Source organism: Euprymna scolopes, chromosome 24 (assembly GCF_053919585.1).
Source record: "Euprymna scolopes isolate OS-2025 chromosome 24, ASM5391958v1, whole genome shotgun sequence".
NCBI lineage: Eukaryota > Metazoa > Mollusca > Cephalopoda > Sepiida > Sepiolidae > Euprymna > Euprymna scolopes.
In genome coordinates, this window is record NC_136505.1 from 277746 (window position 1) to 294242 (window position 16497).

Below are 16497 nucleotides of genomic sequence, written 5' to 3' on the forward strand. Positions count from 1 at the left end.
TGAACCTAGCTTTTGCAAAAGCCAAAGTATTCAGCAAACTCGATGCCAAGGCTGGATACTGGTCAATACGTCTGGATGAAGAGTCACAGCTCTTGACAACCTGCAGGACACCTTTCGGACGCTTACCATTTGGCCTTAACGTCTCCCAGGATATTTTCCAAGCAAAAATGGGCCAAATCCTAGAAGGCCTAGATGGTGTGGCCAGTATTGCTGATGATGTGGCAGTATTTGGCCAAAACGACGAAGATCACATCAATCTACGCAAGCTCATGACCCGAGCAGCCGAAACGGGTCTTGTTTTTAACAGCCAGAAACGCTTCATAAAACTGCCCACCATATCTTTTTGGGGGAACATCTACACCCCTGATGGAATAAAGCCAGACCCGGACAAGGTACGTGATATAAAGAAGATGCCAAACCCACAAAACAAAGGGGAACTGCAACGCTTCTTGGGTATGTTGAACTACCTGTCCCTATACATTCCCAACTATGCTGAGAAGGCACACCAACTACGCTGTCTTCTTAAATCCCAAGCACACAAGGACCTTGGATACCAAAGATGCTACGACCAGCTTAAAGAGATGATCTCCCAGGACACATGTCTGTCGTACTACGATCAGGCCAAGCCTATAACGCTCAAGGTGGATGCTTCGCAGAAGGGCCTTGGAGTAGCCCTGATCCAGAATGGCAAACCAATTGCATTTGGATCGAAGACGCTTACCAATGCACAAACCCGGTACAGCAACATTGAAGGGAAATGTTGGCCGTGATGCATGGTATTCAACGGTACCATACATACCTCCACGGAAAAGCCTTTTCTGTCATCACGAACCATAAGCCACTGGTAACAATCTGCACCAAGCAACTGCATTCAGCACCATACCGGTTACAGTGCATGCTGCTAAATATCTAGGGGTACAGCTACAACATCATGTATAGACCGGGCAGTGAAGTGATATTCGCTGATACCCTAAGCTGGCTACCTAACCCTGACAACAACAAATCAATTGAGCTGGATGAGATGGTTGACAACCTAACCGCAGAGGTCAACAAAGATCAAACCATGTCAACCATCAACTTCTCACTGGAAAAGTAGAAGATGCTATGGATGGAAACTGTCAGAGAACCAACTATGAATCTCCTCAAGGAGGTCATACACCAAGGATGGCCTGACAACATCCGCGATTTACCTACAGGGATCTGCCATACTGGTCTTTCCACGATGCACTTGCTGTCGAATCGGGAATTTTATTTAAAGGCAGACAAGTTCTCATCCCAGAAACCATGAGAGAAGACATTCTCCACCAGCTCCACCAAGCCTACCAAGGCATTGAAAAAACCCACCGATTTGCCAGAGAATGCGTGTACTGGATCAATATCAATAAGGACATTGAAAGGATGTGCAGGTCGTGCACACTATGCCAAGAGTACCAGGATGCGCACAAGCGCGAACCACTGCTCCCACACAACATTCCATCCCAGCCTTGGAAGCTCCTTGCATCCGACATATTTGAAATTGATGGACAACAATATCTACTCACTGTCAACAGATACTCTAAATATCCCATCGTCGATGAAATGACATTGCCTATAACCAGCAAAGTAGTGGCAGACAAGATCAAATACTATGCCGCACTTTTTGGTCGCTCGGGCGAAATTATGACTGACAATGGCCCCTAGTACTCTGGACATGTGTTCCAAAACTTCATAAAATCCTGGGGCATAAGACATGTGACAAGCTCACTCCACTATGCCAGAAGCAATGGTTTTGTGGAAAGACATGTGAGACATAGTCAAGTCAAGGGGACCATCCTCAAAAATTATGAGGGACCCAGTAGTTATATAGTCGAAACGCCTAATGGCGCAAGACTCCCACCTGCCTGGCATACCTTTCCCAGCAACTAAGAAAGTGCGTTTTCAAATCCCTGAACCTGATACCCCACATGATATGACCAAGCCAGAGGAAACAAAGGCTGAGAACAAAACCAACGAAACCAACAGCAACACACCCCCACGGGACAAAAGCAAGTATGGCCCACTCCAAACCAAATCTGGCAGAACTATGAGAACAACCTCACGATACAATGACTGACCTCACTCCACAAACCAATGACACAAAAATAAAACAAAACACACACACACACACACACACGCACACACACACAAATACACACAATAAACTAAACAGGGGATGTTGTAGTAATGCACTAAACCAATTACCTCCCTTTTATAGGCCCGAATGTAACCTTACCGGCCTAGCTTTCATGCTCAATAAACGAATTTTCTTATCCATCATGTCGTCCCATCCTTTAGTTACTGCAGTTACTCGTCTTTTTAACACTCCTGTTGACGATCAGAGCCATCCACAGACAGGTAGATGTACTACTAATTTACCACAAATACGAAACACAATGCATCTTGTCAATACACTGAGTAACTCTGGAATCACGCTCCCTCACTTCCATCGCAAAGTATTGCCCTCCTCCCAGACCTCTAGGCCCAACATGGGCACCCCATCTTTTAGGCGCTTAGGGTCTTTGCTTATTAACCCAGATGATTCCAGTTTTATTCGAACCGCATCTGCAGACATTATATTCTCATTAATGTAGATGTCTTCAATGTAGGCTGAAGCAGCTTTTGCTGTGGTCTCCTCCTGCATCAAAACAGTTTTAATAATAGTTGTCATTATTAAGGGTGCTACGTTTAGGCCAAAACCTAAACATGTCAAACAATATCGCTTTCCCTTGATTATCACAGTCTGAAATGACTCATGGACACGTATCTGCAGGTAGGCTCTCTTCAAATCCAGCAGTGACTGCTACATTACTCCCTTTCTGACGCCACTCTCTTAGTTTAGCAGCACACACATCTGCGTTTCCAGTGAAAGCATCAACATGTTGATTCAATTCTCGGTAATCCATTACGGGCCAAATTTTGTCTTTAGTAGGTTGTTCAACAGCCATGAGCGGAATTAATCCTTTGGGTGGTCCCAGACGTTCCTGTGGGTACGGTATTAACCATGTGTTATTAATCCACATCTGAAGTTCTTCATATGCGGCCCTATTCTTCGTGGAAACTGCATACTCTGGAATGGTGTTGCACAACCGATCTGGTGTCTGGCTCATAGTCCATTTCCACTTTGCAGTCCACGCCTTTTCGTTGTTGTCAAACGTAGCACAGAAGTCCTTTTCTTCAATAGACATGGCTGCACAGACTTCTTTCCCTTCTCTAAGCATTACACCTCCAGTCGCTGTGATTATGACGCCTCTTAGTGCTTGCGTTGCATCAATTCCAATCAACATATCATAGCCAAGGGGTTTTTCTTGCATCACCAGAACATCAACTTTGGCTGTGTCACCCTTCTCAGTACAGGTCGTGATTGTCCCTTTTTTTTTTTTTTACAGTGATCACCACTTATCAAGGCCCGGAAGCTACTCAGGGATAAGGGTTATTGCAAGTACATTACGTTAGTGTGGAGATTTGATGAAGTGTTTACTTAAGGGGGCGGTTCATTAGGAATTTGTTAACGTTGGACTTGAAGGCATCCAAGTTGTAGTCTGGTGGGAAGCAGGCAGACGGAACAGAGTTCCACGGGTGTGCAGTTCTAAGAAAGAAGCTTTGTTCATGGAATCCACTAACAATATGTTCGGGACAAGCCATTGATTGTCATAATACCGACTGCCACATCTGACAGTGATGTGCATTAACTATAGACCGGGAACACCCCGTGTCTATGAGTGCTGAACACTGCACATTGTCAATTTTAATGCCAATGATCAGTGATGCTGTGTTTTTGGTTGGCAATGGGCAAGAGTGGCGATAGTACCTTGCCCCCAATGTCATTTCCTGAACAGTTGCGAGATATGTGCCCAAACTTATTGCAGCGAGAGCATTGTACTGTTCTCTGTGCTCGTGGATATACACACCTCCTATCACTCTGGCACTCCTTAGCAAAATGATTGGCCTCCCAACATTTATAGCACACTGGGCCTACATGCTTATTACTACCTGGGAGAGAATCTACATTGCTTCCATGCGATTCGACTGCTGCATGTTGAATACTAGTTGCTGCTGCAATTGGCTCCTGTTCCTTACAGATGTTTCGAGTTCGGGCTAATAACTCGTCTGTTGTCAATTCATCAATTCGTGACGATGCCCGCAACAGTTTGTTGATCTCCTCAGGTAAGTCTACTAAAAAGGCATATCTTAATATCTTGTCGTCGACCCCACCAAATGGTACCGATAACTTTTGTAGGTCGGCTAGGTACATGTCAACCGTTTCCTTGGGGTGAAGTCGCCGGCTCATGAACTGTTGCCATGCAACAACGGATCTGTACCAAACGCTGTATACAGGCTTTGCTTGATTGCATCTCAGTCTGGTTCATCCCGAGTTGCTGGTAGACTGCATAGGCTCCTCCGGTTAACTTCAGAGGAATGACTGTGGCTGGTTCTTTAATTATGCATAGTGTACAGATCTTCTCAGCCTTTTCAACCCATTCGATGACAGACGGTCCAGTGGTAGATCTGTCAAACTTAGGTATCAAGTGAAAGTCGAATCTGTCCATTTTCGCCCCTTTGAGTCACCACACACCGAGAGCCGAAATAGCTTAAAATTCAATAACTTGAGTGTTATTTCTTCTGCCCGTCACACCAATAATTTCCTGGGTAAGTTTGACACTGTTGTCCGAATTTCAAACTTCCAAACTTCTGTATACGTAACGCAGTAACGCACCTTCTCTCAACTCCAAACGCACTTTTGCCAATCTAACTTACTTCTTCGAAATCCCACTTCAAAATGAACGCTCTTTTATCTCCAACTAGGAGCATCGCATTTGCATATCGAGTGGTCACATTGCAGGCATATAAAGAGATAAGGCAGCCATTTTTGTTTCTTTCTTCTTCATTCATTTCATTCCACGACCAACCCGTTGAATTATGCACACGTGCTAGTTAGATAAGTCACGTGTTTCCCTACAGTTCCTCATCATCGCCAATTAAAGTATATCAACATTAATAAATATCAACATGAATAAAAACGCACAAGATTAACATTGTACCTGAATGATCTGTTAGCACATGCCAAAACAAAATGGCCGTTCACTCTCGCTTTATTTACAAATGCACCATAAAAGACTGTACAATGTAAAACCAACACAAAATCAAGTATCTGCAGAATGTCTTCTTGGTTCCTCCTCTTCTCTTTTCTCTCTCCCAACAATCGAACACAGCATATAATAACAAAACTCTAAAGCACGTCTGACAGCACTGACTTCTGCCAACAGTCTGCCCCTCCTCTTAACAACACAGGCTTTTTATATCGCAAAATCGTTCACCTCTATTTGCATATTCTTCTAACTCACGTGATCACTACTCTATAAATAAGAGTCTTGACCATTTCTTTTCTTTCTTTTTATTTATTTTTGGTGACCGACCCGCACGTGGTCTATCCAGGTAAGTCACGCATTTCTCCACACTCCCCCCTGATCTCATGATCACAAACAGGACATGCGGGCAATCGTCGTTGGCGGGTACTCCTTCGAAGAAGCACTTCCTCATTGCTGTTTTCTTCAATCGACATGGCTGCACAGACGTCTTTCCCTTCTCCAAGCCTGATACCTCTAGCTGCTGTGATTGTAACGCCTCCTAGTGCTTGTATTGCATCAATTCCAAGCAACATGTCGTAGCCAAGGGGTTTCTCCTGCATCACCAGAACGTCAACTTTAGCTGTGTCACCCTTCTCAGTGCAGATTGTGACTGTCCCTTCACCACAACATACCCGTGATAAGCCATTGATGGTCATAACGCCAACTGGGTTCCTCCGCCACACCGGACAGCAATGGGCACTAACTATAGACCGGGAACACCTCGTGTCTATAAGTGCTGAACACTGCACATCATCAAGTTTAACGCTAATGACAGGCAATCCTGTGTTTATTGGTTGGCAGGGGGCAAGGGTAGCGATAGTACCTTGCCCCCAACTTCGTTTCCCGAACAGTTGCGAGATATGTGCCCAAACTTATTGCAGCGATAGCATTGCACTGGTCTCTTTGATTGTGGATATACACCTCTCCTATCACTCCGGCACTCTTTAGCAAAATGATTGGCCTCCCCACATTTATAGCACACTGGGGTGGCATGCTTATTACTATCTGGAAGAGAGTCCACATTGCCTCCATGTCGAAAACGAGCTGCTGCTACAATTGGTTCCTGTTCCTTACAGATGTTTCGAGCTCGGGCCAATAACTCATCAGTTGACAATTCATCGATTCTTGATGATGCCCGCAACAGTTTACTGACCTCCTCGGGTAGGCCTACCAAAAAAGCACAGCTTAATATTTTATCGTTGACCCCACCAAACAGTACAGATAATTTTTGCAGGTCGGCTAGGTACACGTCGACTGTTTCCTTGGGTTGAAGTGTCCGACTCGTGAACTGTTGCCACGCAACAAATGGATCTGTACCAAACGCTGTATACAGGCTCTGCTTGATTTCATCCCAGTCTGGTTCATCCCCGAGTTGTTGGTAGACTGCATAGGCCCCTCCGGTTAGCCTCAAAGGGATAACTGTGGCTGGTTCTTTAATTTTGCACAGTTTACAGATTTTCTCTGCCTTTTCAATCCATTCAACGACAGCCGGTCCAGTGGTAGATCCGTCGAACTCGGGTATTAAGCGAATGTCGAATCTGTCCATTGTTAGTAACCGCACACCAAGCGCCGAAATAGCTTAAAACCAACACAAAATCAAGTATCTGCAGAATGTCTTCTTGGTTCCTCCTCTTCTCTTTTCTCTCTCCCAACAATCGAACACAGCATATAATAACAAAACTCTAAAGCACGTCTGACAGCACTGACTTCTGCCAACAGTCTGCCCCTCCTCTTAACAACACAGGCTTTTTATATCGCAAAATCGTTCACCTCTATTTGCATATTCTTCTAACTCACGTGATCACTACTCTATAAATAAGAGTCTTGACCATTTCTTTTCTTTCTTTTTATTTATTTTTGGTGACCGACCCGCACGTGGTCTATCCAGGTAAGTCACGCATTTCTCCACACAATGCATAAGCAACGAATAGCGGAAGTATTGCATTTTGAGCTTCCATACCTCAATTGATAGATGCGAGCGCCACCTGGCGAGGTGTTTGAACGTTAGGGTCTCCTTTTATGCGTAATTACCACATAATTTACGAATGCAAAAAAAAAAAAAATATTTTTTTACTGTTTGGATTTTATTCTTTTTGATTGAATTTTGGCATTAGATTTCCGATAAATCGAAAACTTAATTACCTCCTGTGTTAACTCTCCAATTCGAATCATAATACTTTGAAACCAAATCGCTAGATTTTACAAATGTCTTTTTTATCATTAATTAATTTTCTACCTTGTTTTCCGTAAATTGTGAATGTGTTACTATTTGCGGCGTGATAATTACGTAGGTACCATTTGTTTTACTTGAAATTAAATAATTTTTTTGTTTTTTGTTATTTAAATAGGGAAACATTTACATACAAACATTTTAATCAAAACACCTAGTTAGTTTTATCTAAAAAAAAAAAAAAAAAAGAAAAAAAAACAGAGGGGATTTTTCAAAGTTTTCACCGGTTACCGACAGGCTTGAGGATAACCAATTTTAAAAGTCGCCATTTTGAATTTTAACTGCGGGATTGGCTTAAATTATCACAACAGTAACTTGAAATATTCTTTGGTCGCTTGATTATTTAAAACAAATAAACGAAAGAAGATAAGTAAGTATAATGTAATTTTAATTTGCTTGCTTATTTATAAATGTGTTTTTATTAACTTTCCAAAAGTATTTAAAGATATTTTAAGGTAGATTCTTTGATCATAGTATTACTTTATTTCCGTATTCACGACTTATTTAATTTCAAGTAAATTAATACGCGAAATACAAATAGCGCCGAAAATCAGATCACTAAATAAAAATATACATCTTAAAATAGCAACACTTTTCAACTTTTATTATATGTAATTAGGTAAATGTTTATTTTAACTGTAACATAACGCCCACCATTCTAGTTGGTGTTTTTAGGGGTTATTTGAAGCCGCTGAAAACGAATCTGGCATTTAAACCCATCACAAATTTACCGTTTGCATGGTATTAACCCCTCGAGCCTAGGACTATTTTGCGCCATTTCATCACTTTTATTAACGCTTTTCTAACATGCGTTCGCGCATGCACATTGCACAAGTGACTTCTCATATTCGCATTGTGAAGGAATCTTTTGCTAAGATTTGAAATAATAAGTTTTCAAAAAATAAAAAAAGTGTTCAGTTTTTTGCATTGTTAAATAGTTTTTATGTACGGGCAAAAATAGATGAATAAAGATAGGGTGACCTAGTTTTGAAAGCCGATTTATCATATTTCTTTTTGTGGTGTTCCGATTACTTTTTGATTGTATTTGAAAGATTAAAGACTAAAGTTAATTTCCAAAAGGAAAAAAATATTTTTACCTGTGAAAAAAAAAAAAGTTATGAAAAATGTTCTCACTTCAGCTAAATTTTGAAGTTAAATAAAACTATTATAAAAATCCTTTAAAAAAAAAAATTAAATTGGCGTTGAATTTGAACTCAACCTCAGATCAAAAGTCTCAAACTCAAATCCAACTGTTCTCTTCTCTCTGCACTTTCCACACTGATATTTATTTTCAGAAAATTTACAAGGTAAAAAATCAGAAAAATTTGGCACAAGGCCGAAGATGGGGGAGGGGAAAGGACGATCTTCTCTGACTAGTGCTAACTAATCTAACCTAAATAGTTCCTACTTTCACTCTACTTACACCATAATACCACATTCGTACTATACATCCATCAGCGTATACATCCTTCATCAATCACCATAAGAACATCATACCATGATAACCTAATTAAAACCCATAAGAAAGGGGTGTTTGGGAAGATAAAAATTTTATATATAAAATAAAAATGAAATATTTACAATGTTAGTAACAAAAGACCCCCCCCCCGTTGTTAAACTATGGCAGATACACCGATTCGCCAGTCGAAAGGGTGATGCGGGTCCGAACGCTTTATTTAAAACACCTCTTACGAAAACTTCGAAAGGGAACCCGCATCTCTGGCGAATCAAGCGATCTGTCACCTAATTGGGGAGGGGAGTGGGGTTAAAAAAAAAAAGAAAAAAAAAACAGGGACAAACTTAAAAAGGGGCCTAATGAACGCTATCACACACTAGCTAGGTTATGAACACAGAAGCCTAAATAATGGTCCTACTCTTTCCTATATCGTGACCTACTCTGGACTAAAAACGCATCAGAGCTGATGTTCGTTTCTGTTACCCAAAATTCTTTTTCTTAAGGAACATCCAAGAACCAGTCAAGACTTGCTTCTCTCACCCGACACACACGCGCAACTGACACCCACCTTTCAACAAAGTCTGACGAAGAGAGTCTATCTCTCTCGGCCTTGATACGATCCTTCAAATAATGACGGAAGAATCGTATAAGGTCGAGGGGAGCGAAGTCCTCAGATCCATAGACCACTTTCATACGTGTGTTCCAGATAACACCTCTCATCACTGCTAGCAAGGTTAAACAATTCTTTTCTGAGCCTATCCGGTGTCGGAGCCCAATTGTTACAGACATTGATAGGAACCAAGGTTAATGAGGATGTATTCAGTATGCGGACCATGAGACCTGTAAAAAATTCAATCAGCGGCGCCACGATGCGACAATAAACGAAGGCGTGACATAAAGTCTCGTCTTCATCGCCGCACCGTTTACAAATAGGCGAGTCTACCAAGCCAGCTGAGTGGAGTCTCTTACCGACCCAGAGAGCATCCCGAATTACCAGCCAGGTCAAAGAAGCCTCGTCGTTAGTGAGGCATCCTGACCCAGGCGCCCAAGGCCAGATTGTCAAAGGGAGCCTCTCACCGATGACATCCGTTATGGATCCCCTCACTAAAACCCGATATAATGCCTTTTGGGACAACAGCAGAGTGTTAGAGAGGCTTTCCTTCACTCTTAAGAGGGACTTCAGTGCGCGCCGACACTCGTGATAGAAGGGACATTCACCTCGAGGCAACCTGTGTGCCTCCCCCTCGGAGTCGTGGACCCCTCTCAAAGTCGGGAAGGCTTTCTTGGTGTCCTCCATCCAGAGGCCACCATTTTCCCTATCTTGTGTGCACATCCGATCTAGGTAGTAGAGCCATAGCGTGTGTAGCCGAATCTCCACGTTTGGCATACCTAGACCGCCTTCAGAAGGATGTAGGTAGCAGACATCGCGACAGACCTTAGGGGCCTTTCCAAGCCATAAGAAGTTGAAAAGAGCCCTCTGCAAATATAACATTGTATCTGACGGGATTGGAAGCACTGATAGATGATAAATAGTGATTGGATAGATGTGAGTATTACACACCTCCGCTCGCCCCTTTAATGAAAGGTTTCTACTGATCCACCGTGAAGCTGCAGACCGTACCGCTTTCAGAACCTCCAACCAATTTTTCTTCAGCTGGAGGTCAGGACCAAACCAGACGCCGAGTATCTTGCAAGGCCCATCGCTCCAACTAAAGGGCCCCTGAAGGGGCATACCCCTCCAGGCACCAATGCGCAAACCCGAAGACTTGTCGCAGTTAATTTTGGCCCCTGTTACCATTTCATACAATCTGATTTCTACACCGACGACACTAATCTCAGCACTGCTCGTTACAAGCACAGTTATGTCGTCGGCATAGGCGGAGAACTTCGCCTGGGCATCCGCACATGGCAAAGTGATTCCGTGTAGGACCGGATTCACCCTTAGCCTGCGCAAAAATGGCTCGATCGCAAGCACATATAGCATGGGTGATAACGGGCACCTTTGACGAATGGAACGTGACAAACTGAAGGGTCTCAACCTCTTCCCATTTACTTCTACCATCACCGCGGGGTTAGCATAGAGAAGATGAACCCAAGAGCGAAATTGCGGGCCAAAACCGGCCGCCGATAAAACAGCCCCCAAGTACCGATGGTCAACCCTATCGAAGGCTTTGGACTGATCTAAATTGATCAGCGCGGCCTCAGCGTCGACTTTTTCTATCATCAGGCGTATCGAGTGCAAGTTATCCTGGATTGTCCTGCCCTTCACGGCACACGTTTGCTCGGGGCTAATAAGACGATCCAGGACAAGCTGCAGACGATTTGCGAGAATCTTGGCCAAAATCTTTAACTCAGCGTTAAGCATCATTAAGGGCCTGAAATTACCTAACCCATCCCCACCGTCTTTGATTTTACGAACAAGTTTTTTCACACCCATGGTAAAGTACTTGGGGATTGAGCCGTTCCTAAACCATGAGTTAAACAAAACCGTCAGTAAAGGGACAAAGATGTGCGACAACCTCAAATATACTTCGTAGGGAAGACCATCGATCCCTGGTGACTTATTAAGGCCTACCCGCTTTAAGGCTTCAATGACTTCATCCTCCGTTATGCCACCTTCGCACCTAGCCGCTTCGGTCGTCAAAAGACGAGAAAAGTCAGCAAAATAGGTGTCGAACTGTTCTAATGACAGACCGGGTTCCATGGAAAAAAGCTCCTGGAAATGAGATCTAAACGCCTCCAGCACACCCTGGTTTGTGGTCACAGTACGCCCGTCCGGCAATGTGACACGAGCAATGTGCCTATCAGCCGCTTGCCTAAGCTCCTCTGCACGCAGTTCAGCGGCTATGTTTGTTGCTTCCTGGGGCATTCTTTTTAACCTAGCCCTAATCACTAAAGCTTGGTGCTCCTTTTCAGCAAGGGAGACAAGCCAAGCCCTAATTATATTAACGCTAGCACTATCCCCCTCCTCCACCGCCCGATCTAGTCTAGACTCTAGTGTCACTTTAGCTGCCCTAGAATCTAGTTTGAGTCTTTTGCTAGAGTCAGCACCAAAGGACCTAATGGCTTCCTTAATTTTTACCCACCACTTATTCCCAATAATTGCCCCCGTCAATTCCCGCTGTAGGCTTAGTAATAGCCCGTCACGGAAGCCCTTCACATCGAACAACAACGTGTTGAGCTTCCAGTAACCGGCTAATCTAGGCTTAGGTCTATCTAAGTTTACCCGTACACGAACAAGTCTGTGATCCGAGTAAACTATATTGTGGAAACTTGGACAATCCAATACTCCTACGTCGACTCGCCTAACTAAGAACCGGTCGATATAGCTCGAGAGCTGTATTGAATCGGAGCCGCCTCTACCTGTCCAAGTCCACACTAAGTCACGGGCTTTTCATTTCGGAATTTGTTGATAAGATCAAACTTATCCACAAATTCACGAAATAAAACAGCATCCCGATCTCTGTTAGTTCCCCTAGATGTTAACCCAAATCGATCTAACTCGGGATCCAGGACGGCGTTCCAGTCTCCCGCTAAGATAACCGTTCTGGAAACATCTATGAACTGCTCGATCTGCCGAAAAAAGCCAGCCAGCCCAGTATGGCTATTGGGCGCATAAACCCCAATAAGCCGTAATGCCCTACCCTTTATGGTAACATCCAAAACACATAGTCTTCCCTCCGGATCCAAGTAATACGGGTCACACGACGCATCTAGAGACCTTTTAACTAGCCAGGAAACCCCTCTCGAGCGAGAATTATAGTGCGCTGAGTAAGCCTCAAAGGTCGTAGACAGTGCACGCAAATGGTCACCAGGAATAAGGTGGGTTTCCTCCACACAACAGATATCCACTCCGAGGTGCTGCAGGTCCAAACTCAAGCGCCATTTGCGCGAGTCGGCCCGTAGCCCTCGGACATTTAAACTAGCAAGCTTGAGATCCATGGTGGTGCCTTAGGGTTGGGAACCAGGAACGAACATCGCGGTCGTGAGCATGCCAACGGCTCTCGTGAGGGAATAGGTACCCATCGTAGTATCGATGAGGCCGTCGCGAGAGATACCACCGACATGCAAAGGATGGGTTAGTTTTGCTATCCTATATAGGGAGGGGTGTATTTTTACCGGGACCCTCCCAACACAACATTTTTTAAGGTTTTGTATGTCAGAATCTTTAAACACAACAAGGAGAGTGGGAAGGTTGAAGGCTTTATTTGCCTCTTCTAACATTTGCCAAAGGTTCTTGGCCTCTTCTTTTTTCCGAACGACGGTTAGGATTCTTTTAGCATTTGGAAAATTAACAGGGGTATCTACTAGTTTCCCCCCCCCCCACCTCCTTGAACTCAATTAGTTTTGTGAGGTCAGTTCCTTTGAAGTTCTTATGATTGTTAATGGCGGCTTGGTTTAGTATGCAAATGTCTTTGCCATGGAGGTAGAGAGTCTTTTTCTTGTGTTCAGGCGAGGGAGTAATGTCCATAGCAGAATGTGTGTTAGAAAATGTTTTAGAAGGAGATGCAAAGGGAGTGTTGTGAGTGGTTGCAGAGGTGAATGGAATGGGAGAGGAGGGTTTGTGTTTTTTTTGAAGGGCTTAAGGGTATTAGTTTAGGCTGTTTATGAGGGACCGGAGTTGTGACTGGAGGAGGCATTTTGAAGGGGGAAGGAGTTTTTGGCTTTGTAGGAGACTGGGTGATAGGGTTGGTTAAAGATTTGGGGCTTGGTTTCGGAGAAGTGGGTTTACATGGGGATTTGGGTGATGGGCGTTGAGCGTCTAATTTCTTTTTTAGTTTAACAATTTCCAGGTATTTCTCTTTTCCGGGGTCGTTTTGCAGCATTGCCTGTTCTTTCATTTGGTCAAGGCTCAGGCATCCAGGGGTTTTTCTCCCAGGGGCGATCTGCCAGGGTTCTCCTCTGAGGATTTCGTCTGAGTTTGTTTCGTTTGTTTCATTGGTAGGAGGCTTGGGAACGCTTTTTGATGTGGATCCCAAGTGTTGTCCGATGGATTTTTTGGTGTTTGGTGGAGGTTTCTTTAAGGGGCACTCTCACGTAAGGTGGCTAATTTCGCTGCAATTCCAGCAGGTCGGTCTTCTGCCAGTTACTATTATAGGTAGTTTTTCTTTGCCTCGAGGAAGAAAGGGATCGCATCGAAGTTTACCTTATCGAGGAGGATGTCATATGACCATATGCCATGGAACTCGTCCACCTGCACCGAAACCATTTCGCCATATTTTAGAAGGAAGGCGCCGATGTGTTCTCCTTCAATGTTGTGAGGTACATTAAAAACGGACACCGTAGTCTGACGTTTTCCCATATGTTCTGATCTTAGTATAAAGTGCTGGGTGATTATCTCTTTTTGTGAGATAGTTAGGCAATCTTCTGGGGAGTTAAAAAGTACGCTCCATGTGTTGTAGCCCTTACACTTAACGATGCGTAAAGGTCTAAAACCTGCTGTAGCCAAAAGGTTGGTGACGATATCTGCACTTGCTCTTATGACTTTTTTTTAACTTTCTGTCGACTACAAATATTGTCAGACACTTTTTTTGGATTTCCTCCAACCTTGGCACGTTGACAATTAATCCTTTGTTGGTGACAAGTTCCAGGCATTGTTTTGCCTTTTCAATGAATTCATTAACATTAATATCCACTTTCGGAGGTTTGGTTCAGGTGTTTGGCGTAGAAGTAGTGCCGTTTTCCGCTTCAAAAATGTCGACGACAATAGGCGTCTGGCTCGCAGAAGCAGCCATAGCCAAACCCTTAAAAAAAACGGTTAAAAGAAAGTCCAAAAAAAAAAAACTGTTAAAAATAACAGTAAGACAAAGAAAAAAAAAGGCGTCGTGTAGAAAAAAAAATCCGATGGTAATAAAAATAAAAGGGTAGAAATCGCTGATAGAATAACGCACGAGACAAGAGTCAAAAGCACTTTCCACACTGTCGCCCAAAATAAAGAAGACAGCTCTTTTATAGAGAGACCCAACCATATCTCATTTGCATACCCCCTACCCCCTGTCGTCACATCACGTGATTTTCAGTCCATAAATACCAGGAGGCGGCCATTTTTATTTTCTCTTTTTGTTCTTTCCTAACACGAGCCACACGATGCATGAGGTAAGGTTCTTTACTTTTAACCACACGCTCCCTTGATCTCTAAGATTAATAATTAGTATCATAGTCTGCCATCCACGCTGAGCGTCTTCATTCACGGTGTGATTGTTGAAGAGGCTCTTATTCAGACACTTCAACATCAGCATCAACCTCCCCTTCCTCTGATGGCAAGGAGACTTTTCCATATATCTAAAATGTGATGAGGCATTCTGTCAATCGCTACCTTGCTTTTGGAGAGCACTTCAGTCACCATACCTTTTCCCCAACGAGTCGTGCAACGAGAATTGGGTGGTTTCACCCACACCTCTTCACCAACTGCGATGTCCACGCAGGCCTGTTCTCTTTGTGTTACAGCCAATGGATGTCGCCATTCATAAGAAAAAATAGACCGGTGCGGCACTGAATTTTCATCTTGACCAGCCTTCGGCGTCATATTGTACCAAAAAACTGCTTCTTGGGGCAAAATCTGGCTTCTTGATGCCACAGATTTTATAGTGCGATGGTGCCTTTCTATAATTCCATTTCCACTTGGACGGTATGCAGCTCTAAAATATAGCCCCACATTCCACATAAGTCTCTAAAAACTTCTGAGCGGAAAGACATACCATTATCCACGAACACCTCTTCTACTGGCCCCCTTTCCATAAAAACCTCCTCGACAACTCTCTTTACCTCTTCTGCTGTTTCATTCTTGATTTTCCGCCATATCGCTACTCCCCCAGGCTCACAATCAATCATAGTTACATGCGGTTCATGTTGATAATGTGCGATGTCAATCGCCAATCCCCGCCAATTCTCTTCAATATGCAGTTCCCCTTTTTCATGTCTAGCCAGTGCAGGGTCGATTGATTGGCATTACCTACATTGTTCCACCACCTTTTGGACGTCTTGCATTGTGACGTGTGGGTTTACTTTTCTTGCCAGGTAAAGGGTCCATTCCTTTCCAAAATGATGCAGGTTATGCAGGCCTTTTAAATTCTCTACTGCACAACATGCTGGAGCCCCGTCTCTTTCCTTGCGTAGCCAGGCTGTCTTGACTCTTGTCAGCCCATCTGCTTTATTTTTTTGTGACGGAACTAAGGTAATAGTTACCTTTAATTCGAACCAAGTCTCCCAGCGCTCCAAGTCTATGCTTGATAAGCATCTCCGCTGCTCCTTTTGTTTTGATCCACTTATCACCAGACAGCTCCGATTTAATCCACGACACCACTGTTGCAGAGTCTGTTTTAACATTCACTATCTGTAGCCCCCATTTTAGAGCAGATTGATGCCTTTCATCACAGCATCGAGTTCCGCAGCATTGATATGGGCGCTATCATCCTTTTTGCGTAGCCAAGCAGCATCTTCAACAGCCACTTTTATTTCCAATAATACCCCTAATGCTACACTGCTAGCATCAGTCGATATCACTCCTTCATAGCCCTCCTTTACATGCTATTCTGCTCCCACAGGGTCCACTTTTTTCACTTCTGCAATGACTTCTTGTATCATGAGAAGCACTTCTTTATCAACTGCATCTTCCCAACTGTCTGTCCCAGTCTGCCTTTCAATAAAACTGCACACAGTTCGCAGCC

The 16497-nt window shown here is 43.7% G+C and overlaps 1 protein-coding gene across 3 annotated transcripts in view; it reads left to right on the plus strand.

Moving 5' to 3' along the window:
- The window catches only part of LOC145246549 (uncharacterized), a 73184-nt gene that overhangs the window by 38784 nt on the left and 17903 nt on the right, over positions 1-16497 (plus strand). The window contains exon 1 of one of the 3 annotated variants that reach the window (XR_013863129.1): positions 7037-7744. The exons of 1 other annotated variant lie outside the window; for it this stretch is intronic. The gene's annotated coding sequence lies outside the window, so the exon portion shown is untranslated. Of the gene's footprint in view, positions 1-7036; positions 7745-16497 lie in introns of those variants that run through there. One more of the 3 variants, XR_013863127.1, reaches the window with a different exon arrangement.